The sequence below is a fragment of the Protopterus annectens genome, chromosome 8.part0 (assembly GCF_019279795.1).
Source record: "Protopterus annectens isolate FY-2018-M chromosome 8.part0, PAN1.0, whole genome shotgun sequence".
In the NCBI taxonomy this organism is placed as follows: Eukaryota; Metazoa; Chordata; order Ceratodontiformes; family Protopteridae; genus Protopterus; species Protopterus annectens.
The window spans coordinates 519,422,540-519,447,184 of record NC_056741.1 but is presented as its reverse complement, the minus strand read 5'-3'; the positions used below and the strand labels follow the sequence as shown (position 1 = coordinate 519,447,184).

The following is a 24,645-nucleotide window of genomic DNA, read 5'->3' as shown; positions in this document are numbered from 1 at the left end:
CTTCAGTACAGTGTTTGTGTGGAGAGGGTAGCACAAGACAGGCACTAGGATCCAGTGGAAAGCTAAAGAAGTGTCTTCTCCTTTAAGGAAAGCCATGTGTGCATAGCATGCACGCTAACGCAGATGTAAACTTAACCCACACTCTCATGTGCAATTTAAAATAGCCGTTAGCCTAGTAATCTCCTATGAATAGTAAGGGCAAATGGAGTGGGACAAAATCTTTCCAAAATTATGCAGGATGTTCCAGAGTCATTCAGTGACTTTTATGCTACATAACTGAGTAGATTCCCCTGATCGGAACTGCCACACTAACTCAAGGAGTTTTCAGATGGATTTATTTCATGTTAAAGGGGCTATGGCTTGAGATGCTATCCATGTATCTATTTAGGAGATTTACAGTCGGTATCTCAATTATATGTGGTTATTAGGCTACAAGAGAACATTCAGCTAAAGATTTGTATGCTAATGGACGGCAAGAGTTCCCCCATAATGAACACAATGTTGTTATGATTTAGAAGTGCCATCAATTACCAACCGACTTAGAGCTTAACAATGTTCAATGGCAGAATGCACCATATAAATGGAGTTGTGATTCACAAATTGTATATAGAAGTGCAGATTCTAATGATTAAATATTGCTTTCACTTTTAGAAAAACATACCTAGTGTAGTTTCAGTCTTTTTGTAGGTTTTCCTAATTTCAGAAGAGGAAAGCAGCTGTCGGGCTTCCAAATTATTGTAGTTTTTCACAGGTTGGTTAAAAGTTAGGTAGATGGTGGAGGATCAAAGGTGTTTCACTTTTTACAACTGGCATGCACACTGCAGGATGAACATGCTGAGGGGGAGGCAGATGGCATATGACCGGTGAAGCTTTCCTATATCCATGACCATGTATCATATAACCATGACCAAAAAAGTAACTGGACAGTTTAAGGCCTATACATTGTTTTAGCAATAAATAGTACTTGTGCTAATAATGAAGTAACTTCTTTCTTTAAAAGTGTTTGCAAAATACAGTTTTCATTATGTTTTATCTAGGCACACATTTAATAAAATACATGTGTGTGTGTGTGTGTGTGTGTGTGTGTGTGTGTGTGTGTGTGTGTGTGTGTGTGTGTGTGTGTGTGTGTGCCTGCTTGCTTGTTGTGGGACATTAGATGCTATTTGTCCTATTTCTTTTGTAGCGTGTCTTTTCAAAAAGAGAAGTATTGGTGGTTAATGTTTTTGCCTTATAGACCCAACATTGAGGGATTATAAATTATTAATGTCTGTGTAGAACTTGTGTGTTTTCCCCATGTCTCTATGGAAGTTTATTTATTAATTGATTGCGTGATTAACTTTTTTTGTGTGTCCCAGTTTTCTCCTGAAATACAGTGGTTAAAGTAGTGACAGAAAAATATGTATTAAATTTATTGTTAACCCTTTTGACCCAGTCATGGCTGAAAAGTGCCCACAGTAGAACAGTTAGCTTTACCAATTAACAAATAAATTAATTAGAAAGGTTGAATAGTACCAGTGGTGTGAACATCTTGATAAGGACCCGAATTAAAGTGAAGAGTTAAGCTACAGATTTAGTTATAAACTTCAGTCTGTAACTCATTTTATGGATCTAAATCAATGATTTAATATGTAAGAGATTTAAGTATTTATTGAACTTGAAGGCTACCTCCTTACTTCAAAACACATGATGTAACCAGAATGCAAATACATATGTATAGTGCAGAGCACCCTCACTACACTAGCATTTGAACCGGAAAAGAAAACAATGACTGTTTCCCAGACTAAGGACAAGGTATCAGATATAGAAGATTAAAGATAGGATATAAATATAAGATTAAAGGTATGGTGTCCAGATCCAAGGAAATTATATTCCCACTGTACTCACCCCTCATTAGACCAATAAGCGAGTACAATGTGCCATTTGGCATGTACTCGACTAAGCGTTTACAGCACCTGGAGCAACCTCAGAAGTTCTTCACAAAGAAAGTACAGGGTGTAAACAAAATGTCCTATGTGGACAGACTAAAAGCCCTATCCCTGTACTCTGACTCCTACACACTATAAAGGGGTAATCTATGCCTGACCTACAAGGCACTTATAATCCAGCCCTGATGGAGCTGCTACACATCCACAAGTTAAACAGCATGAGGGTCACCTGATCTAGGGATCTAAACTTAATCAGTGACTCAAATAAAACATGTTAGAGAGAGAGAGATATGTGCCGCAGAGATTGTCCCGTCTTTGGAACAAGCTTCCCATTCACATTAAGCAGAGCACTTTCCTGGTCCTCTTAAAACACAGTTTGGATCAATGGATGGGGAATCGAAAATTCATACATGTAGTAGAACTTATTTCCCTTATGGACAAGGGCAGTCATTAAGATACTCAAGACATAGGCACAGACGCACACAATTCTCTTTCCCCTAGGGGCCATATATTGGGTAAAATCAAGTTATATTGGCTAGGCTTGTAAGGGCTGTTAAGCCACTAGCCTAGTAATCTCCTATGAACCTATTTAAAATCGATCCCTATCATACCTCTCAACTGTCCAGATTTTGCCTCATATTTTTGTTCCATTTCTCCTAAAATTCATGGTTTTGGAAATAACTGGCTAACCACTGAAGACTGAAGTGAGAAACTAATGGCAGATTTGAGTTTCAAACTCCATACCCTTCAGAAAATTCATGCTAATGCAAAACCTATAGTTATATTATCTTTCTAACTCTGTAAGGGCAATATTTAAAAAGTTTCCCTATTTTTGGGCCTTTGTCCCCCCATTATTTTAGGCTTTGTCCAAATTTCTTATGCTAAGAGGTGAGAAGTATGGAGGTATGGTCAAGTTAAGTGGGAGGGCTGGTTAGTCAATTAACTTGATCAGGCTTGACCCTGTAACTTGGTTATAGGAGACAAGAGCCTGAATCCTCTATAACAACTACCAGACTGCCAACGGAATTGTGAGTTTGAGTTTCAGTACATTTTTAGGGAATTGAGTTTCAGTGCATTTTCAAGGGAATGAGTTTCATTTCATTTTCATGGAATTACGAGTTTCAAGGGAAGATAAGTTTACTGTTGCTCATACTAAATCTGTTTTCAATGTGCAACTAACTGTTTTGTTTATCAAATGGCAGTCAGTGTTTGTGTTGTAGAATTTGAAAGCAGTGTTAGTAGCATAATTGCCTTTGGTGCAGAAGGCTGTGGATTCTACTTTCACACCATGCAGATGGAGTGCTGATGTTGCAGTGCCGATTATGTGGTGCATTTTAAGGGGGGAATAGGAGTTCTGCACTCCTGAGTGTGTCCTCCTTTGTATGAGATGGTGAGTAACTATGAACTTGTCACTTTGTCAGTCATTTCCTATTGCAATATTACCACCTTACCAATTTTTTAATGTTACATAGGCAATTAATTCTTCAAGGGCAGCAGGCACTAAATTTGTAGATGAAACACCAAAATGTAAAGTTGTTTGCTAGTTAGCAACCTCTTTATTAGTTACAGATCTCTTTAATGCGGAATTATTCGGATGATTTTTACTTCTGTAGAGATTGTGCTTATTGAGTAATATTGGTGGATTGTAATGACAGAAGTTTGAATGGCCTTTTATGGTTGAAATTTTCTGAAATGGGTAGTTTAGGCATTATTGGTTCATATATTTTGTTTCATTGCTTACTAGAAGAATGTTCATAACCACAAATTTAAAACATCATTCTAACAAATGGTGCTGTATTATACGAGGAATATAATTTAATAAATCAGGAAGCTGAATCAAAGAACACATGTGCATGGCCCTATAAATGTGTGCAAGGAGCATATGGTTTGAAAACAGCTCAAAGGTCCTCCACTGGCCATATGCATTTTCTTTTAATGTGGGTTTTCATGGCGTTTCAATGAATGTGAGTTCCAAGGGCAGAGAAGTTTACTGCTCATGCTAAGTCTGTTTTCAATGTGAAACTGTATTATTTCTTTAGCAAATGGCTATCAGTGTTTGTGCTATTTTATTTCAATATCTGTAATCACTGTAGAAGTAAATAAGAAAACAGGTTCCTTGTATCTTTATTTAAAATATCCAGGCTAATTCTTTCCATGGCTTTACATTCGAGATTAGTCAGACTTATGGTCTGTATTTATCCAGGTCAGTACAAGGCCAAACCTTGTGCTGAGGATTAACTGTTGCAGTCCTCCATTCACTAAGCATGAAGCCATTTAGGAGGCTAATGTTGAACAGTGATTTTAGAGCATTTGATAGCTCATATTTCATGCTATCCAAGAGGTATCCCAGGATATTATCAGGGTCCATTGAGGTAATATTCTTTGCCTTGAAGAGTGCATTGAAGACTTGTCTGCTAGTGATAGCCAGAAGACTTATGGTCAGTGGGGTTTCTCCTGAGAGGTACTGAGGAGAAGAAAGGGTGAAATTGGGATTAAATTTATCAGCCAGCAGGTTTGCTATATCCTTTGATTCCTTTTAGGTGGTTCCATTTACAATTTGTTCAGCACACTGTTGTGTTACCTTTGAGGTTTCAGAAAAAGCTGATGAAGGCCCTGTGGTTATCCTTTGTCTTTGAGGATATTTCTGCCTCAAATATGGCTTTGGTGGGCTTGATAAGATTCCTGAGTTGCTTCTTTAGTTTGAGGGGTTTCTCACCTTGCTGGGTATGCACTTCATAGTTTTGGCAGTGGTTTTCCTTCTTTTGTAATACAACTTGTTGATATTGGGATTCCACCAGGGTGGCTTGTTATGTGAGTTAGTTCTCTGTGTATTCCTTGTGGGTACAGCTACCTCAGTGCAGTTGTTTACATGATGGTATATGGTTTCTGTAAACAATTTCATACTGGTAGCAGAGTTCACATGGTTTGGGGGGATGGAAATTTTACCATGATATAAGTCATTAGTAGGAGCTTTGCTTTGGAATAATTATTAAATGTTTGAGGGTTAGATGGCATTCACTTGTGGCAAGTGTTTGTACAGGTACATACCAAAAGGGGCATTATACTCAGTGATTGGCCTAATGAGTACCAAGTAGAGGGAAACAATTATGTGCTTGAATCTGAATGATATACCTTTAGATATAAGCTGTACAATGAAAAAGGATTTCTTTACAATAGTGAATATATGGTGATCAAGGGACAGTTGATTGTTGACATAGGTTCCCAGATGAGACTGGTTAGGCTTATGTGCATATAACTGCCTAGGCCCATTGAGGCCCCACCTTCACGTAAGGGAATGTCTGTTGCACTCCTTCATTCATCCAGCACGAAACCTATTTTGAGATTGGTACTGAATAGCCTTTGTAAGGGGTTTGACATATCAGGTTCAGACTAACCAGTAGGCAGCCTAGTATGTTATCCAGTCCCAATAGATGTTATGTTCTTGGCCTTAGGTAGTAATTTGAGAAATTGTTGAGAGATTTGAGGGAGTTATAGAAGCAGATATTTGATGTGAGAATATTGGAAGACTGGGGGGGGGTGAAGTGCAATCTGAATTAGCTGGCCAGTGGATTGGCTATATCCTCTGGTCCAAGTATGTGATATTATTTGTTATCAGCTCATTGTAGTGCCAGTCATTGTTTGAGATTTTTAGCACAGTTAAAAAAATATTATGTGGTGGTTATCTTTCACCTGGGTTTATATTTTTACCTCATATTAGGCTTTGGTTGATTTAATCACAGTTCTGAGTTCCTTGTTTAGTTTAGCAAGAATGTTTTTGGCTTTCTGAAAGTTACATTTATGTTTGCATGCAATGAATATTTTTTTCTTTTGTTATACTGCCCATGGGGCTTTATTTTTGAATTTAGTGTTGTATTTATTTCTGATGGGAGAAAATGTGTCTTTGCAACTATTTAAATATGCATAGAGCTTGGCAGTAAATTATTCTGTGCAGTGGCAATTTCTAGCATTTCTGAGCTTTAAAAAACCATCCTTGCTGCATACTAAACTGTTTTTTGCTGTTGGCACTTTTTAAAGTCATTTAAGTTCATTTTTGTGCTGTTTAACTGTTGTAGGCTACACGCGAAAGTGCGCTAGCCTGTTATAAGCATTTAAAGTGTTTTTTGTGAAAGTTTAGTGTATGTTCTGCCAAAAAAAGAAAAAAAAAATTCTTGTTTCCCACCTTTTCTAAGCTAGTCTAGTCCAGTTTTCAGGTTCTGCTGAATTCAGGACTGTGGTATATGTTCCTGTGTTGCCCATATCCTTACTTGGATAGGAGGAAGTTTCTCTGTTCACCAGTGAGAGTGGGGAGCTTTGAGCCGCCTATCTGTCCCTGGAGGAGTGGTCTCAGCCCAGCAACTAGTAGTTTATTGGCCGTTTTGGGCTAATTCCTATCTCTTTCATCTCCCTGCCTTAAAACCCGCATTTGTGCGTTTTTTCGCTTGTATACTACTCAGCCAAGCTCCTCGTGGTGTCCTGCAGAGTACTACAAGCAGCAGAGTGACAAAAGAGAGATTTTCAATTAATACAATTATTTTTTCACTGCATTTTCTCCTGTTACTGCTAGTTTTGCCGAAAAAGCGATTTCTAGCATTTCTGAGCTTTAAAAAACCTTCCTTGCTGCATACTAAACTGTTTTTTTTGCTGTTAGCACTTTTTAAAGTCGTTTAAGTTTGTTTTTGTGCTGTTTAACTGTTGTAGGCTACACACTAAAGTGCGCTAGCCTGTTATAAGCATTTAAAGTGTTTTTTGTGAAAGTTTAGTGTATTTTCGTCCAAAAAAAGAAAAAAAAAATTCTTGTTTCCCGCCTTTTCTAAGCTAGTTTAGTCCAGTTTTTAGGTACTGCTGAATTCAGAACTGTGGTATAAGTTCCTGTGTTGCCCATATCCTTACTTGAATAGGAGGAAGTTTCTCTGTTCAGCATTGAGAGTGGGGAGCTTTGAGCAGCCTATCTGTCCCTGGATGAGTGGTCTCAGCCCAGCAACTAGTAGTTTATTGGCCGTTTTGGGCTAATTCCTATCTTTTTCATCTCCCTGCCTTAAAACCCGCATTTGCGCGGTTTTGTGCACCGCACAGCGCCTGTTAGCTAGGGTTAAACTATTCCAGGCTCCACGAAGTCTGCTCTTCAATTTTTTTCCTTAGAACTAGTCAAACTCTCAAATAAAGCACTCTAACTGTCCTTTTACAGCCCAGCACTTGCTCCAAGCTCTCAGTAAGCACTAATAAATCCTAACACTTCACCTCCCCTTTACTATACAATAGTATAAGGCTCCCTATTCGTCCCTACTGGACAATCAGTAAAACAGTTAATTTACCCATACAGGCATGTCCAAAGGGCAGTTTCAGGTATACTCTCCAATCCAGCTGGTGAATCTGGGAATCTTGAGGCAATGTTACAATTGCCTTGTGTACACAGACAACCCTCTCCTCCTTCCAACAAACACAAATGTATGTGAGAGATGCAACTATACTGCCAAACTGGAAGCCAAGCTCTCTCAATCCAAGGCTGGAACAGCCAGTCAGGAGGAGAAGGGAAACACTTGCACCACACTTCCAGTCTCACATACACCAGTCATACATGCACCAGCAAACAATACTCATAAATACACTAAAACATACTCGGAGGCTCTAAATAAAAATCTGCCTAAGCAGCAGAGACCTTCAAAGCAGACATCCAAGCAACCTCCACCCTCAAACAACAACCACGTATCACATATTTCACAGAGTCAGTGTGCCACGCAACCACAGCCCTTAAGGCTTAACAACACACCCAATACACTAGTAATAGGTGACTCTATTGTCAGGCACACTGATGTTCCACTCACTAGACTGAACAAAGAGGAGGTTACTGTAAGCTGCCTGTCAGGTGCCAGGATCTGCCACATAACACAAGCACTCAGGTCACTCCAAAACAAGTACAAATATGACTCTGTCATTGTACATGTTGGTGTGAATGACCTGAAATGTACCTCCCTGGACTACATGAAAAGAGACATAGAGGAGCTCTCTGATCATGTAGCCCAGGCCGGTATGACCCTGACCCTGAGTAGCATCTTGCCCTCAACAAGAATGATGCCAGAATACAAAGTAAAAATGATCAGTTTTAACAATTGGCTAAGCTATTGGTGTCATTCAAAGGGGATCCAGTGTCTGTCAGCCTGGGACAACATGCTCAACAAGCCACGCTGCTTCGCCAGAGATGGCTTGCGCCTGTCGCCCTTAGGCTTTCAAATACTGGCCAAGGCTCTTGCCACCCCCATAGTGCCTTTTTTAGGCAAGGCTCAAAAGACAAACCCACCTCCCTAAACAACACAAGTAACCAAAAACTGAGGGTAATGCTACTCAATGCCAGAAGTCTAAACCTCAAAATGCACGCACTCGAGGCAGTCCTTAGCATGGAGAAAATCGATATCTGTGCAGTAACAGAAACCTGGTTCAAGGCTCCAGAGAGCACCCCAGCACTACCAGGCTACAAGTCATATCATACCTTTTGGCCTCAGAACCCGGACCGAAAAACAAAAGGAGGGGGTATATCCATTTTCATAAAGGATACCCACACCTCCAGGTTAGTAGCACAACACGTGGCCTCGGAGAACATCCATGTGCAACTAATGGTGGGCAAAGCTGCTTTTCAGATCATACCTTGCTACAGATCACCTACCTTGTCTCAGGACCCCCACTCAGCATTCCTGAGAACATTGGAAAATATAAAGGTCCTACCAAACACCATGATATTGGGAGATTTCAACTACCCAAACATTGACTGGGATAACTACTCAAGTACAAACTCCTTTGCCCAACACTTCCTAGAGTTTATAAATTAAAATGCCCTGGAGCAGCTGGTCACCATGCCCACAAGAGTTGACAACATATTGGACCTGATAATCACCAACATGGGGGATCAGTGCTCCACACCAGAGGTAAACCCCTCGCTGGTAAGATCAGATCATAAACTAATCACACTGGACATCCACATCCTGGCCCCACCCCCGGTCAAGGAAACCACTGTGAAAAACCTTTCAAAAGCCAACTTCTCACTTCTCAAAACCGAGGTGGAAGGTTTCCAAGCCCCCTTGCTAAAGGATAATGCTGCCCAAACTGCAGAATCCTTTACAAATGTATTCTACGAGCACCTACAGGAATGCATGGATCGAACCATCCCAAGTAAAACCAAGACTTACTCCTCCAAAAAGAGGAAACCAGTCTGGTGGTCCCCAGCCATAAATAAGCTATACAACAGAAGGAGGAAACTATTACATGATAGAGAAAAATCCCAAGAAGGAAAGGCATCGCTGATCAATATTAGCAAAAAACTACGATTCCTCATAAAATCATCCAAGGCCAGTTTCGAAAGAAAAATTGCCAAAGACTCTAAAGATAATCACAAAGCCTTCTTTAATTATGTCAAGAATCTAGGTGGAAACTCACAGATATGCTCTGAGCTAGTGCAAAATGGCAAAAAATACACTGAACCAACTGACATTGCCAACATCCTGGCTGACAGGTTCAGTGCAAACTTTACCCCCCCACCCCCAAAAAGGGCCCGTGTCCATCCCAGAAGAATGCAGAGCCCCAGACATCACAGACAAGCAGATAAAAACAGCCCTTTCCAAAGCTAAAAACACAGCATCAATGGGACCGGATGGTATCCCAGGCTGCGTCTTACATGAACTCCAAAATGAACTAAACCCTCACCTAAATTCACTGTTCAAACTCAGCCTTACCACAGGATATGTACCCAAAGAGTGGCATACAGCAACAGTCATCTCACTCCACAAAGGTGGTGCCACAACAGAACCCAGGAACTATCGCCCTATAAGCCTGACTAGCCTGGTCTGCAAGGCTATGGAGCGAATCATCATGGCTCTCATAAACAGAGAGATTGGGACCCTACCCAATTTGGCTTTGTTAAAGGCAGATCATGCCTCCTAAACCTAGTTGACTTCTTTAAAACAGTTACCAAGGCAATAGATGAAGGAAAGGTAGTCCACACAGCCTACCTGGACCTCGCTAAGGCCTTCGACACCATTCCCCACTCTGACATCATAGATATGCTCACCAGCTTGAACATTAACCCCTATGTCATGAGATGGGTTGCCAACTGGCTCACGGATAGAACACACATGGTCAGAGCTGCGGGTGCCATGTCCGACTCTAAACCAGTCACAAGCGACATCCCACAGGGCTTGGTCCTGGGACCCCTCCTGTTCTGTATATACTTCTCTGAGGTACAGGCAAACACAAGAGGACTATGGCTGACCAAGTTCTCAGATGACTGCAAACCGGGGGCTATAACTGACTCTCCGGCTGACACAGACATCCTCCAGAAGGGTCTCACAGAGACAGATACCTGGTGTCAGAACCATGGCCTCAAGCTAAATGCTAAAAAATGCATAGTCACCCCCTTTGGGAAAAACAAAGTGCCCACGAATTATCACATAAGTGGTAATCCACTAAGTACGGAAGATGTAATTAAGGACCTGGGGACCCAGGTAGATAGCAATCTCTCCTTTGATAATCACATTGCCAAAGTGGTTAGAAATTCCTTCTATGTAACCCACCTAATCATGAAAGGGTTCACATCTAGATCAAGAGAGGTCATTGTGCCCCTCTAGTCATCACTCATTAGGCCCATAATAGAGTACAATGCCCCATTTGGAATGTACCTTACTCGACACCTGCAACAGCTGTAAAGGCCACAGAAGTACCTTACCAAGAGGATCACGGGCCTCAAACTGATAGCCTATGCAGCTCAACTAAAGAAACTCCAGCTCTACTCAGTTGCTTACCGCCTGCTCGGAGGTGATCTCTGCCTGACGTTTAAGGCCATGTCCAACCCAGAATTAATGGACATGCTCCACCTCAAGAAAAACAAATCTCTTACAGCCACATGCTCCAGTGAATTAAACCTCAACACAACAATAAACAGGACATGCTGGAGGGATAGATTCCTGTCCAAGAGACTTCCCACACTCTGGAATAGAATCCCAGTTGATGTTAGGCATAGCCACTCACTGACACTCTTCAAGAGAAATCTTGACGAGTGGATGGGAAATTGTAAATTCACCCCAGGGATCACGTCAATGGCCTTGCTAGACAGAGGCCCAGGAAACTAATTTAAAAGGGAGGCGAAAGCCAACACATTCTGGCTAGGCTTATAAATGCCTTTGGGCAGATAGCTTAGTACCTACCTATGAAGACTGAAACAGGCTTAGTAGAGGGACCCCATCACCAACTAATGTCCTGTACCCAGCACAGTCAGAAAGCAGCACTACTCAGATATGTGCACACGAGATGACTTACACTAGTTTACAAGGGAGCTGAGAATGGTGTGGTAATTGTTTCTTTATCAGTTTTCACAATCAAACCTGAGTGTCTTAATTTGTTCTTTCAGCATGTAACAGCCTAGAACTATACATAAATGACTATGTTTTCATTTTGTGGGAGGGTAGGGAGGCAGCCTGCATTTGCATACATGCTTTTTGTCTTTAGAAGCTGTTGTCTTCTCAGCATATTGGGTGGTATTGTGTACACTATGAACATTAAGCTTTGGGCAAAACTTATTTCTTTGTTGAATTTCTTTTAATTTCTGTCCAATAATTTTATTCGGACTATCACCAGATCATAATACTAGAAAAACCTCCAAAAAAGCACCTTAGAGCATGTACTGTACCATTGGTTCTGGGGCCTAGGGTAATTTTCTTGCTTTAACCAATTTTCTTTCAGCAAAGGCTTGAGATTCACATGTAGGGTAGTAAGGATGTAAAAGCTTTAGTTTTTGCTTGATTGACTCCTGTGGGAACACATCTTCATTTACTGTCAGTGGCAGTATGACTGAGCCCAGCTAAAATGTATTTGTTGTTGGGAATGTAAGGTTTAGTATTATAAAAGGCTTAGTGTGAGTGTAGGCCGTAGGAGTGAACAGCCATTGCCAGGTGACCCATGTGGGTGGACGGGAGTTAGTTGTGGCTCATAGCTTGGGTGTTACCTAGGGAGAGCACTATATGTTGTACCTACAGACCACAACACTGTGGAGCATGTGCTGCCTTGAGCCTGCCAGTCCTTTAGTCAGCAGCACTACTGGAGCTCTAATGAGCCACTACAGGGGTTTGGAGCTGCAAGGGGAAGAAGTGTAATCTCGGGGGGGGGGGGGGACTGATCTGTCCTAGTGTAAATGGAAAGATATTTTGTTTTTTGACTTGCGGAAGATGTACCTTTGGAATGAAATGTTCATGCATCATGTAAATAATTACTACCCTGACATATACATGCACGTGATCTGTTCAGAGATCAGCAATATGAAGGGGGCATGACTTGGTCAGCAGTGTTAATGTGGGTGTGGCTTGTAGAGGGGGCAGGAGTCTGGGAGCTGTGAGCACAAATCTGAAAATTTGGCCTGCACCCCTGTTTGGAGGGGAACTGAATTTTGACAAACTATCACTTAATAAAAGATAACTTACCTTGGAATAGTTCCTGTTACTGGTTTTAATGTGATTAGAGTTGATTTTAATTTCAAAGGAGACAGCTTTATGGTTGGACCTTACCAGGGAGGATGAGACACTAGGGGTGGGGTGCAGCATTCGCCAATATGTTGGAGCCTCTACTGGGTGTATTCACTATTTAGTCAAGGATGTTTGCATTTATGAAGGCCAGGAATCTCTGTGTCTACAGATTTGAGGCTGTGTACTATTCCCAGTCAATAGAGGGGTAATTAGTTTCCCATGAGTAGGACATTAGGTTGGATGGTAAGTGTCTCCAGTAGGTCCAGCATGCATTGTGAGCTTCTTGAGACATGGAGGGTGACTACAGCTGGCAAGGATATGGTATGGGATTTTGTGTATGGTGATCTGCCTGTGGAGGAACTCCAGCATGTCATCTTGTTTGACCACCTTAGAGATCTCCTTGTTTTTGATGTATATAGAGACACCTCCACCTTTAGCCCATGTGTGTGTAGCTACTGGTCTAAAGGCACTCAAATCTTGCATTGCCTGGGTATTCTCTGCCACTTTAAAACCATGTCTCAGTAACTGCACAGATGTCTACATTCTTGAGTGTGAGGAAGACTTGGAGGGAGTGTACTTTTTGATTTAGGCTCCTGGCATTGAGCAGTAATACCTTGAGGTTCAGTTGGGTTAGTTTTACTATGTTGGTATTTTTGTCAATTGGGCATTGCCTAAAAATAAACTATGTGAGTGGATAAAGTTTTAGACAGTATTTGAACGCCTAGATGGGAATGGTGCAGACTATCCCTGACAAAGCAACGTGGTCTGTTAACCATGATCTTCCAAGCTGACAAATACTGCCTCACTCTAGAATGAAAGCGGAAAGATAGTTAGTTGTGGAAATCAATCATTTTTTGCTCGTATTGTGGCATCATCCTTGGTGATGGTAATATACTGCTCAATGCTAGGCTCATACCAGGGAGTCCTGGGAGATACAGCTCAGCTCATTTAGACCTACATGGACTATGATGTACTCATACTGGTACCTGTAGCATAATGACTTCAGTGTGTGCATGATTTGGAGGATCCTGGCTCCAGATAATCAACTAACAGTTATCTTCTCTTGTTCTGCCTGGTTAGAGGGGCATCAGTATATTTTACAATGGAGTCTGCCATGACAAGACTCCTGGGAAATGTGTTTGCTTTGGTTAGTGTTTGGGGCTCCACTGAGAGTGACAATATGTGTAGTGTTAGGTGTTGTTTTTTTCTGAGTGCCTTTAGGCTTTCCGAAGCATAGCTTTGACAATGGGTGGTCCTGACAATCTTTGTTGTTTAGGAAGATAACTTTTAAGTGCCTCAGCATATGTTTGTTTGTGTGTAAATTGTGTGATATGTGAGGTGGGTGTTGTACATGTTATTTTGACAACCTGATGTGCATTTGTATGTGAGAGTTTAGCCACCAGTGTTACTGTGTAAGTAAGTAAGTAATGAGTCACATTATGATTTCTCACAAAGGAGAGGGATGTATTTCTCCTCAGCTATGAGATAAGATTTGCCGAAGCCACTATCAGTATCACTGTGGCATACAGTGACGGCTCTGTCATTCTTCCATGCTACAGTGCAGCTGTCAGTTAGATGTTGTTGTTAGGTATGTGCCTTTCTTGAGTGATCATGGACTGCATACATCTTAAAAGTCATCAGCATCCACTGAAGTTCCTAATGTGCCCATAATCTACCTACTGAGACAGGTGCAGCCTGTGCTCCTAAACAGCCTGGAGGAGGACACCTCTTTCCTCTCCATCTAAGTTGTCAGTTTGCATTGTTGATCCCTGAAGCTGTCTGTACAGGTTTTCTGCACTGATGCATGATGTGCCTATGGCTAAAATGAATGAACATGCTACATACATGCTCCACACCATGTATATAACAGAGATCCTGGTGGTGTCACCAATAGAAGACTCTTACTATCAACAATACAAGTGTGTCAGCAAAAAAGACCTTATTGTGTTTCCATTACATGTTATAGTTACACAAGTAACTACATTGTGACTGCTGTACCTTGGTTAATGGTGTACCAAGTATTACTGGAAAAGATGGTGGGCATACTGGGTCTTTGGATAAAGAAACACTCGTGAGAGCAAGAGCTTTACAGTTGCAGATTTCTTTCTTGATTGTTAGAACCACAAGAATACTCCTTGTGTTACTGTTGTGGCCCAGCATGTTTTACTTTTGATAACACTGCACTCCCTGATGGATATCCTTCATTATGTACTGTATCAGACTAACATTAAAAGTATAGTATAACACAGGGGAAAATATACTGCATAGTAGTAATAGGTAACACATGCCAGCACTTACCAAATGTCAGTTATTTTTGTTTGTCTTGCAGAGAAATTCATATGATGATAGCCACTGCGGTAGTATGCTTCTCTGCAACTTACTGCTATACCAAAAAAAAAAGAAAAACTGTATTCGTGCTGTACATTTATGACGCACCATTTCATGCATACACAGTCTTTAAATATATACATTTCCATAAAGTGTACAAAAATGCACTGATGTGGTTCTCTGCAAGTCAAGCTCATGGTATATCAGCCTGTAATTCAGTACTGCTTCACAGTTCTTAGTGGTAACATGTGTTCTAGGCACGCTGCTATACCATGCTAAATAATGTACCTGCTTACAGTGGCATCTGGTCCTACGATCTGCATTTCAATTCATTATCATTACTGTCTTATTAGGCATTAAGGTGTACACACCCAAGCTGCACATATGTCCCATGTTGATAGTTGGCAGCAATGCTGCATGAATTTTGCATGGATTCTAACAATCATAGAGGTGATTATCTATAAAATGAATACACTACTAACCTTTGGACCTCACTCCCACTAAATATCCAAATAGTTTCATCCTGCTAACAATTTAAATACCAGTAAAGGCATAACTAGCAGCAAAACAGTCCTGTCTATGCAACAAACCCTATAACTGAGTCCCTTCATCTTTATCAGACCATCTAAATATCAGAAAAATGTCAAACTTCTACTCTTATAATTCCCGCATATATGACTCAAGTACATATGCAACTGTTTGGATACAATACAAATATGCCTAATTTACTGCCAGGGTACAACATTGATGTTGCCGAGTACTGTCTTTTGTAGAGAAGCACTCGATATCATATGTCCTACGGAATTCCTACAACTACTCTCTTACACAACTGTGACAGTAGTATAACATGAACAAATTCTTTAAAATGAGTATATGCAGTTAAAACATGTTAAATAATGTACACAATGCATGTAATGAGGTATTGTGTACATAAAACATGTTAAATAATGTACACAATGCATGTAATGAGGTATTTTTATGTTACACTAACTGTGGGAATCAGTAAACTCTGTGTAGGCTTTGTGCTAAGCCTACATGGAGTATACGTGTTTGTGCGGTGAGCAGTAGTGGTGATTACATATTCATGCCGCACACCACATTTAAATGTAAACAAGTGCGTTTTCATGGCTGACAACAGTGTTACTGGTCAGGAAATCACGTAAAGCAACATGAATGACAAACTTCTTTACCGCAGAGCAAACTAGCTGAGCAGCATTGAGCGGAATCCCACAATGATTACCAGGGTTTATCATATAATAATGTATATGGTCCAAACACAGTACAAGACAGTGTATACAATGCAGGGTATTGTGAAATCCCATTCCAGGTATTCAGTACAAAAGTTTTGTAAATGATCTGTAAGAGTACATGGATTGTCATTTAAAATAAACAGTCAGGGGAAATGTGTGTATTGAATATGGACACACAGATGAATTGTGCGAATGAACACAGAGAAAGAGGACAGGTGAAACATTGTAATGTACAGCAGATGGAGGCATGTAAATGGAAGACAGTTGTAGCAGGAACACTGAAAACATATCAACATAGTACAGTATGGACTGCACAGTAAAATGTATATTATGTGACTGTCAGACAAGGTGACATAACAGTGGAGAAGATGCCTTTATGAGATAAGCATCCTGACATGAACAATGGAGAGGACATGTATCAGGACTGCAATATACAATCTGGGTTGGGTACATAATGTGAAGCTGTGCAAACTGATTTGCCTGAAATTGAGTGCAATATCAGTGGTACACAGTTAGAGGCTGATGGATAACCATAGAAGAAGCATACACAATCATGGACAATATCAGAATAACACCACCATGAATCCCATGTCTCTGACACAACATGTGTGATTCTGAGTGATCTTAGATGTTTCTGCACAAACACACTTGTACAACTATTATAACATGTCAGCAATCTATGGGGGTAATCAAGCACACAGTAACAGCTGCTGGAGGTGTTAGGAGGGACTCTGCTACACCTGTAAGTGACATTGTGATCACTACAGGCTAGTTGAGTGGTGTGCATGGCATAAATATATATATATATATATATATACATATATATATATATATATATATATATAGATATACACACACACACACACACACACACACAAACACATATATATATTTACTATCACTTATACGAATGACATTCTGTCGGCAGTTATGCTGCCGAAAATCAGAATGTCGTTCGCAAAATGAAAAGTGCATTAGATAGTCGAACACACTTATGCAAATGCAGTAGTGCATTTGCATAAGTGTGTTCAGCTATATGTATGAGATCGCGGTACAGTGGGGATTGGAAATTCATCCATATCCCCACTGTAGTGTGATCTCAGAGTTGGAATATATTAGTAGCAGGGGGTGTGGGGGCACAGCCCCCCACAGGGTGTGCAGGGGGGGCTTGCCCCCCCTGCAAAAACGTGATATATCGTATAGGAGTTTGATTTACATCAGCTCCTATACGGCTATCACATCACAGTTTTGGTGACAATGACTCAAATGTGTCGATCATTTGAGGTGACATTATGTATGCTCAAAATGTTTGCTTTCAGTTTAACTTTTCGTTATTTTGAATGGCAAATGTTTTGCCGTTCGAAAAAACAATAGTAAACCTATATATATATATATATATATATATATATATATATATATATATATATATATATATATATAGATATAGATAGATATATTTCCACACTGTCAATAATGTAACCCATGCCATCAATGTCATCAAACAGCTATGTGTATACTGTGTGCATCACCAGAACAGGTATCACACTTGCATCTGGTACAACACCTTGATGGGTCTTCCCCACCATCAAATAGCAATATTTATTCAACAAAAGGAATACCTAGGTACGGCCAATAAGATGTGTGACAGTTCACTGTGACAAAGTTGGTACACTTCAGTTACACATCATTGGAAGATGTGTAGGGAGGTACATGAAGAAGGATGCTTTGTACTCAGTTACTAGTGTGATGAAGGCTGTGAACTACAGACAGCTGTTTGGACACAGTATGTGTATGTCATTCTTGACATCTGTGACTTAAATAATGGACAGAAATGGGCCTAGCAAACAGCCCTGATGTACACACCTAATCACTCGGCCTGAGATGTAGGTTGCTTCACACATTTCAACATATTAAATGCCACTTATGTGATCCAGTGGTTTACCCACTTGGTGATATACATGTTTATTGCCACATCTGACAGTATAGAGTGAACACCTCAGTGTGGATTTGTGTCAAATTTTATTTATTTATTTGTTTAACATTTGTTTACTGGGAAAATCTGACTTTGAACAAGCCAATTTTCAGTGGAGGCCCGGGGAGAAATGCTCCAGATGCATATCTTTGTAATGTGGGAGGAAACCGAAGAACTTGCAGACTCCACACAGAAGGCACCCCAACCAAGAATCAGACCAGAGAACCTCTTGTTGTGAGGCAGCAAACCAAACCGCTGCACCACTGTGCCACCAGAATGCTTTGGCCTGGTCAAGTTTCACAGGATAAGTGTTGTCATCATGAATGCCCTTGATGACCTCTTTGAGGACATCTAACAATGTAACAGAGATGGATATAGCATTAACAACTCACACATTTGTGTTGCACACAGCCTGAATATTTCTAGTGTCTATTAGAAAAGATCCATGATGACTTGTTGGTCTACCTCACAGATGAGGAGAGTCAGGATGTGTCTATACATGCATGCATCAGGTGCTGTCCCCCCAACTCAGATGGATACATGTTGATGTACACCCTTCTGTGGGAACACAGTCTATGTGGAGGGTGTATTGAAGTGTGTACCCAACCGTGTCAGGTAGGTGTATGTTCTGAGTCACGCTAATGGTGATCTGTGATGTTGTCACAGTCCACTGATTCTGTGTGATAGGCCTGAATGAAGGTAAGACAGTACATGCTGCCTATCTTGATTGGCCTAGGGTTTGGACACAATCTCCCACTCAGGTATCATTAAGAAACTCTTCCAGCTGGGAATAAACCTTTACATCACTAGATGGTAAACCAATTGGCTCACCAACAGAACACATACTGTGAAAGCTGGTGAATCAATCTCTACCAGTACAGCTGTCACCACTGGCATACCCAAAATATCTGTGCTTGGATCTTTCTTGTTTGGAATCTATTTCTCGACAGTCCAGGATAAACTATACAGCCTTTGGCTTGCCAAGTTTTCTGATTCTTGCATACTGGGCGCAATCATTGAGTCCACCAATGATGATAACATACTACAGGATGGGCTAACAAAGAAAAATGATTGGTGACAAAGCCACACGGTCTACAAATAAATGCAAAACGTCATTATTTTGTCCTTCTGCAATGTGGAACTCCATGCTAATTACAGTATTGACAACACTCCCCCTATGCTGAAACCCAGTGGTGCAAGACCTGGGAGCACACATAGATAGCAATCTGAATTTCAACCACAAAGTCTCCACAGTGGTATGGAAGGCATGCACCTCATAAGTCAGGCCATCGTATCTACGTCTGAGGATGATATAACAGTACTATACTCGAACCTCATCAGAACATGAATAAAGTATAATGCTCCCTTTTGCATGTACGATACCAGACATCTGCAGCAGCAGGAGAGTCTACAGGGGTTTCTCACCAAGAAAATACAGGGCCTAAAAAACATCCCATGATGTATGTGGATAGACTGAATGGCCTGTCATTGTAATCTGTATCATATAGGATGAGGTGACTTGTGTCTGGCCTACAGGCCAGTCTCTGACCCTGCCCTGATGGCAATACTGCACATCCACAAATCAACTATAGCTGATGACATCAGCAGAGTCTGGTGAGAGGAAGACAGTAATAGCAGTGTCCAACATGCTGGTGTAAAATGCTGTCTGTAATGTCATGCAAGTGAACAAACACACACAAACACACACACACACACACACACACACACACACACACACACACACACACACACACACACACACACACACCAGTTGATTGCAGTGAGATCAGAACCCCTATCTAAGTACACAGACTTTTACAAGGCTACAAGGCAACTTATTGTGGATGACATCAGGACTGGATGTTGGAAAGAAGATGATGAAGAACTGATTGAAATGGATGTGTAAGCATGTCCAAGTGTCAAAATACTGGGAATCCATGGTTCATAGGTAAGTACTAGGCTATCTGCCCGAGGGCATCTATAAGCCTAGCCAGAATGTGTTGGCTTTCGCCGCCCCCTTAGATTAGTTCCCTGCCTCTGTCCAGCAGAGCCATTAGTTCCCTGTGCCTCTGTAAAGCAGAGCCACTGTAGTGATCCCCAGGATAAATTTTCTGCTTCCCATTCACTTGCATGGGGAGTCTCTGGGACAGGAGTCTATCCCTCCAGCATGTCCTATTTATCATTGTGGTGAGGTTTTAGATCCCTAGAGCATGTGGCTCTCAGGGATTTGTTTTTTTTTTTTAGGTGGAGCATGTCCATCAATTCTGGGTTGGATATGGCCTTGTATGTCAGGCAGAGATCACCACTGAGTAAGCGGTATGCAACCGAGTACAGCTGGAGTTTCTTCAGTCGGGCTGCCTAGAGCATCTGTTTGAGGCCAGTAATCCTCTTGGTTAGGTACTTCTGTGGTCTTTACACCTGTTGCATGTGTATTGTAAATTACATCCCAAATGGGGCATTGTACTCTATAATGGGTCGGATGAGTGATGAGTAGAGGGGCACAATAACCTCTTTTGTTCTAGATGCGAACCCTTTTGTGATTAGGTGGGCCACATAGAAGGATTTTCTAACCACCTTGGCAATATGATTATCAAAGGAGAGATTACTATCTACTTGGGTCCCAAGATCCCTGATTACATTTTCTGTATTTAGGGGACTACCGCATATGTGGTAGTTCGCGGGTACTTTGTTTTTTCCAAAGGGGATGACTATGCACTTTTTGGCATTTAGCTTGAGACCATGATTTTGACACCAGGTATCCGTCTCAGTGAGACCCTTCTGGAGGATGTCTGTATCAGCCGGAGAGTCAATTATGGCCCCCAGTTTGCAGTCATCTACGAACTTGGTCAGCCATAGTCCTCCTGTGCTTGCCTGTACCTCTGAGAAGTATATACCGAACAGGAGGGGTCCCAGGACTGAGCCCTGGGGGATGCCACTTGTAACTAGTTTAGAGTCAGACCTAGAGCCTGCAACCATCGTGTGGGTTCTATCCATGAGCCAACTGGCAACCCATCTCGTAATGTAGGGGTTTATGTTCAGGCTGGTGAGCTTGTCTATAATACCAGAATGGGGAATGGTGTTGAAAGCCTTTGTGAGGTCTAGGTAGGCTATGTGGACCTCCTTTCCCTCATCTAAAGCCTTGGTAACTGTCTCAAAGAAGTCCACCAGGTTTAGGAGGCATGATCTGCCCTTACCAAAGCCAAACTGGGTAGGGTCCAATGTTTGGAGGTTCCCAATGTCTCTGTTAATGAGTTCCATGATGATGCGCTCAATAGCCTTGCAGACCAGGCTAGTCAGGCTTATAGGGCAATAGTTCCTGGGGTCCATTGTGGCTCCACCTTTGTGGAGCGGGATAACTGTTGCTGTGCACCACTCTATGGATACATAGCCTGTAGAGAGGCTGAGATTGAACAGTGTGTTTATGTGAGGGGTTAATTCATTTTGGAGCTTGTGTAAGACACAGCCTGGGACACCGTCCAGTCCCACTGAAGCTGTGTTTTTGGCTTTGGATAGGGCTGTTTTAACCTGTGTGTCAGTGATTGCTGGGACTCTAAATTCTTCTGGTATGGTTATGGGCCCTTTAGGGGATGAGAGGGGTGAAGTTTGCACTAAACCTGTCTGCTAGAATGTTGGCAATATCAGTCGGTTCAGTATATTTTGTGCCATTCTGAACTAAATCAGAGCAGATCTGAGAGTTTCCACTTAGGTTCTTGACATAGCTAAAGAATGCTTTGTGGTTATCTTTGGAGTCCTTGGCAATTTTTCTTTCGAAGCTAGCCTTGGATGATTTTATGAGGGATTGGATACTGATCAGGGATGTCTTTCCTTCTTGGGATTTTACTCTTTTCTGTACTGGTTTCTTCCTTCTATTGTATAGCTTGTTTATGGCAGGGGTACACCAGACAGGTTTCCTTTACTTGGAGGAGTGAGTCTTGGTTTTGCTTGGGATAGCATGATCCATGCATTCTTGTAGGTATTCATAGAGTGCCTTTGCAAGGAATTCATCAGCTTGGACAGCATTGTCCTTTAGCATGGGTCTATGAACCTTTCCACCTCGGTCTTAAGTAACGTGAAATTTACTTTTGAAAAGTTTTTCACGGTGGTTTCCTTGATTGGCGCCATATGGGATAGGAGTGATAACTGTAGGACATACACATATGCTCCTCTGACTAGATACACACACACACACACACACACACACACACACACACACACACACACACACACACACACACACACACACACACACACACACACACACACACACACACCTCCCAGTTGCCTGCAGTGAGAATAAATGCCCTACCTAAGTAAACAGACTACATAACTCAGTACTTTATACAAGTGCCACAGCACAATTCCGACTTTCACAAGGCTGCAGGACAATTTATAATTGATGACATAAGCACTGGATGTTGCAGAAAAGATGTTGGGAGGCCTGCATGCAGTGTTTGGGTAGGCATGTTCAACTGACAAAATATTTCAAGTTCTGCATGTTACCAGACTGATGAGTGTGCAATATGTAGTATTTGGTGGTTGTGTTCCAATGTGCAAGTATACTTTAAGAAAGAGCTTTACAAACATTATGCAAACAGGTGTCTACACTACTACAAGTACTGGATAATCTGAATGTGCATTGTCAATCTAAAGATGTGCATGGTATATAAAACAACATATGTTATTAATTTATGTAGTGTAGTTGATATATTTGTGAACAAGTACTGACAGACCAAGGTTGCAGTGCATAGGGGAGGTAACAGAAGGCTGCATTGCAAATATGTGACATTTTCTTAGATAGGGCCTTCATTTTTTTTCTGTTTCCACATGTAGTTTCATGTGATGAACACTAAATGGACAGCAAACTAAAGTAATACATACTATTGTCCACTTTGCATAGTGCACCACCGAGTAACAGGCTTGCGCAATGTTTTCAAAGTGTTTGGCACAAACAAGATTTGGCTATTGTTACTGTCCTCATTTTGGATCCAAACTTGCTTTGTGTGTGATTGTAATATGTTACAGCCACACAATTCCTTTTTTATACTTTTATTTATGTGATACTTATGTGTATTATCCTTCTGTTGTATTTTATGTCACTTAGGACTATGGCACCCAGTCATCCCAATCCCTGCACCCCCTCCTTCAGTGACCCTGAAAATAAAGTAATTTTGGAAGCATTTAGACATCATGGTGCCTTTATACTTGAGAGGGGACATGAGGATATGTCTAGCAGAATGCAAACTTGGCAGCTGATAGTTGCTGATGTGAATGCAGTAGGTAGCCAGAGCAAGAAATGTGATCAGGTGTGCCATAGGGTCACTGACATGATTTCATCAATCCAGAGGAGAGAAGCTGCAGTGGCCCATGAATGGATGGCTACCTCTGGGGAGAAATGCTACAGAGCCACCACTGACACCAAATGAACAGATCCTGTCCAGTGTCAGTGATCCAGACAGCTCTTTGGAACATGCACAACAGCATGTCATTGACGTTGGTGCTGCTGTTTCAGGGAGGACAAGTATGTCCCAGGAGGAGCTTGCAGGTAGGCTTATCTATCTCATTTGTTAAATACTTCATGTATAGTTAGACTTATTTATCTCAATTAAGTACTTCTTGTATAGTAAAATTCTGACAGAAATACTTAAGTTCTGTTTAACATTACATTCCTTTGGGGGGGCACAGTTGTAGATTGATACAATTAACAGCACATTCTGGTTGATTACAAATGGGCTTAAGGTGGATGTGTCATCCAAGTTCTTGTTAAGAGTATTGTTAATGTACATATAAAGGGCAAAATATTTTAAGTCCCTGTGTTACTGTTCATTCTGATGATGGTGTCCTTTCCTTTTGCTTAACTTCGTCCAGGACCATCCAGCATAAGGAGCCTACAATCATCTACACATGGTAAGCCAAACATTTTTATGTCAGTACTGATAAGCAGTTCAAAGAAATATTTAGTTTGTGAAGGGGATGTCAGGATTGTTGTGTATACTGCTGTGCTGTCTATAATAGTGCCACCACTGTTAGTTTGTTAGCATAAACTGGACTATAATAGTGTACTATTAATTTTTTTTCTGTGTTCGTTGCTTATTATCACAGGTGATCCTGATAGTGGAAGTGTGAGACTCCTACCACCTGATGTCTGAGTATCAGCAGACTCTGATGATGATGATGATGGTGGCAAATTAGAGGCACAGTTGGGGGTGGTGCAGAGGTTGAATCTGACACTGAGGGTGACATTCAGCTATCCCTTGTAATTTCATCATACACAGCCAGTAGACTTACACCAACGCATTCCTGTGAGGCTTTAGATATTGGATAGGTGGAAGGTGAGATACTCAATCAGGTCAGTGTGGTTACTGTGGCTTCAGTGCATGTTGACTCTGGCCATAGCCAAAATGTGGGAAAGGTGTCGCACAGGAGAGTTGCTAGGGGTGCTCAGAGGAGGCCTGCTGTCCATCCTCAACCTGATCCAGGTGTGTCTTCCTGTGCCACTTGATGTATGTTTAGGGCCATCATGGAGGTGCAAGAGCATTCCAATAGATCCTCCAGATAAAAGCTTAGGGTTGTATATGGGACACATGCTGAAGTGTGTGACTACTTCCACCATGCTGCTGATTCAATGGATCAGATGAATGACACACTGGAACAGGCAGTGTCTGTAATGGAAC

General features: G+C 41.3%; 1 long non-coding RNA gene across 1 annotated transcript in view; it reads right to left on the bottom strand.

Annotated features, from left to right (window-relative positions):
* Positions 1–24,645, bottom strand: part of LOC122808902 — a 637,910-nt gene that overhangs the window by 263,088 nt on the left and 350,177 nt on the right. Inside the window, exon 2 of the long non-coding RNA XR_006365841.1 lies at positions 14,723–14,807. This is a non-coding gene — a long non-coding RNA (uncharacterized LOC122808902). The remainder of the gene's footprint in view (positions 1–14,722; positions 14,808–24,645) is intronic.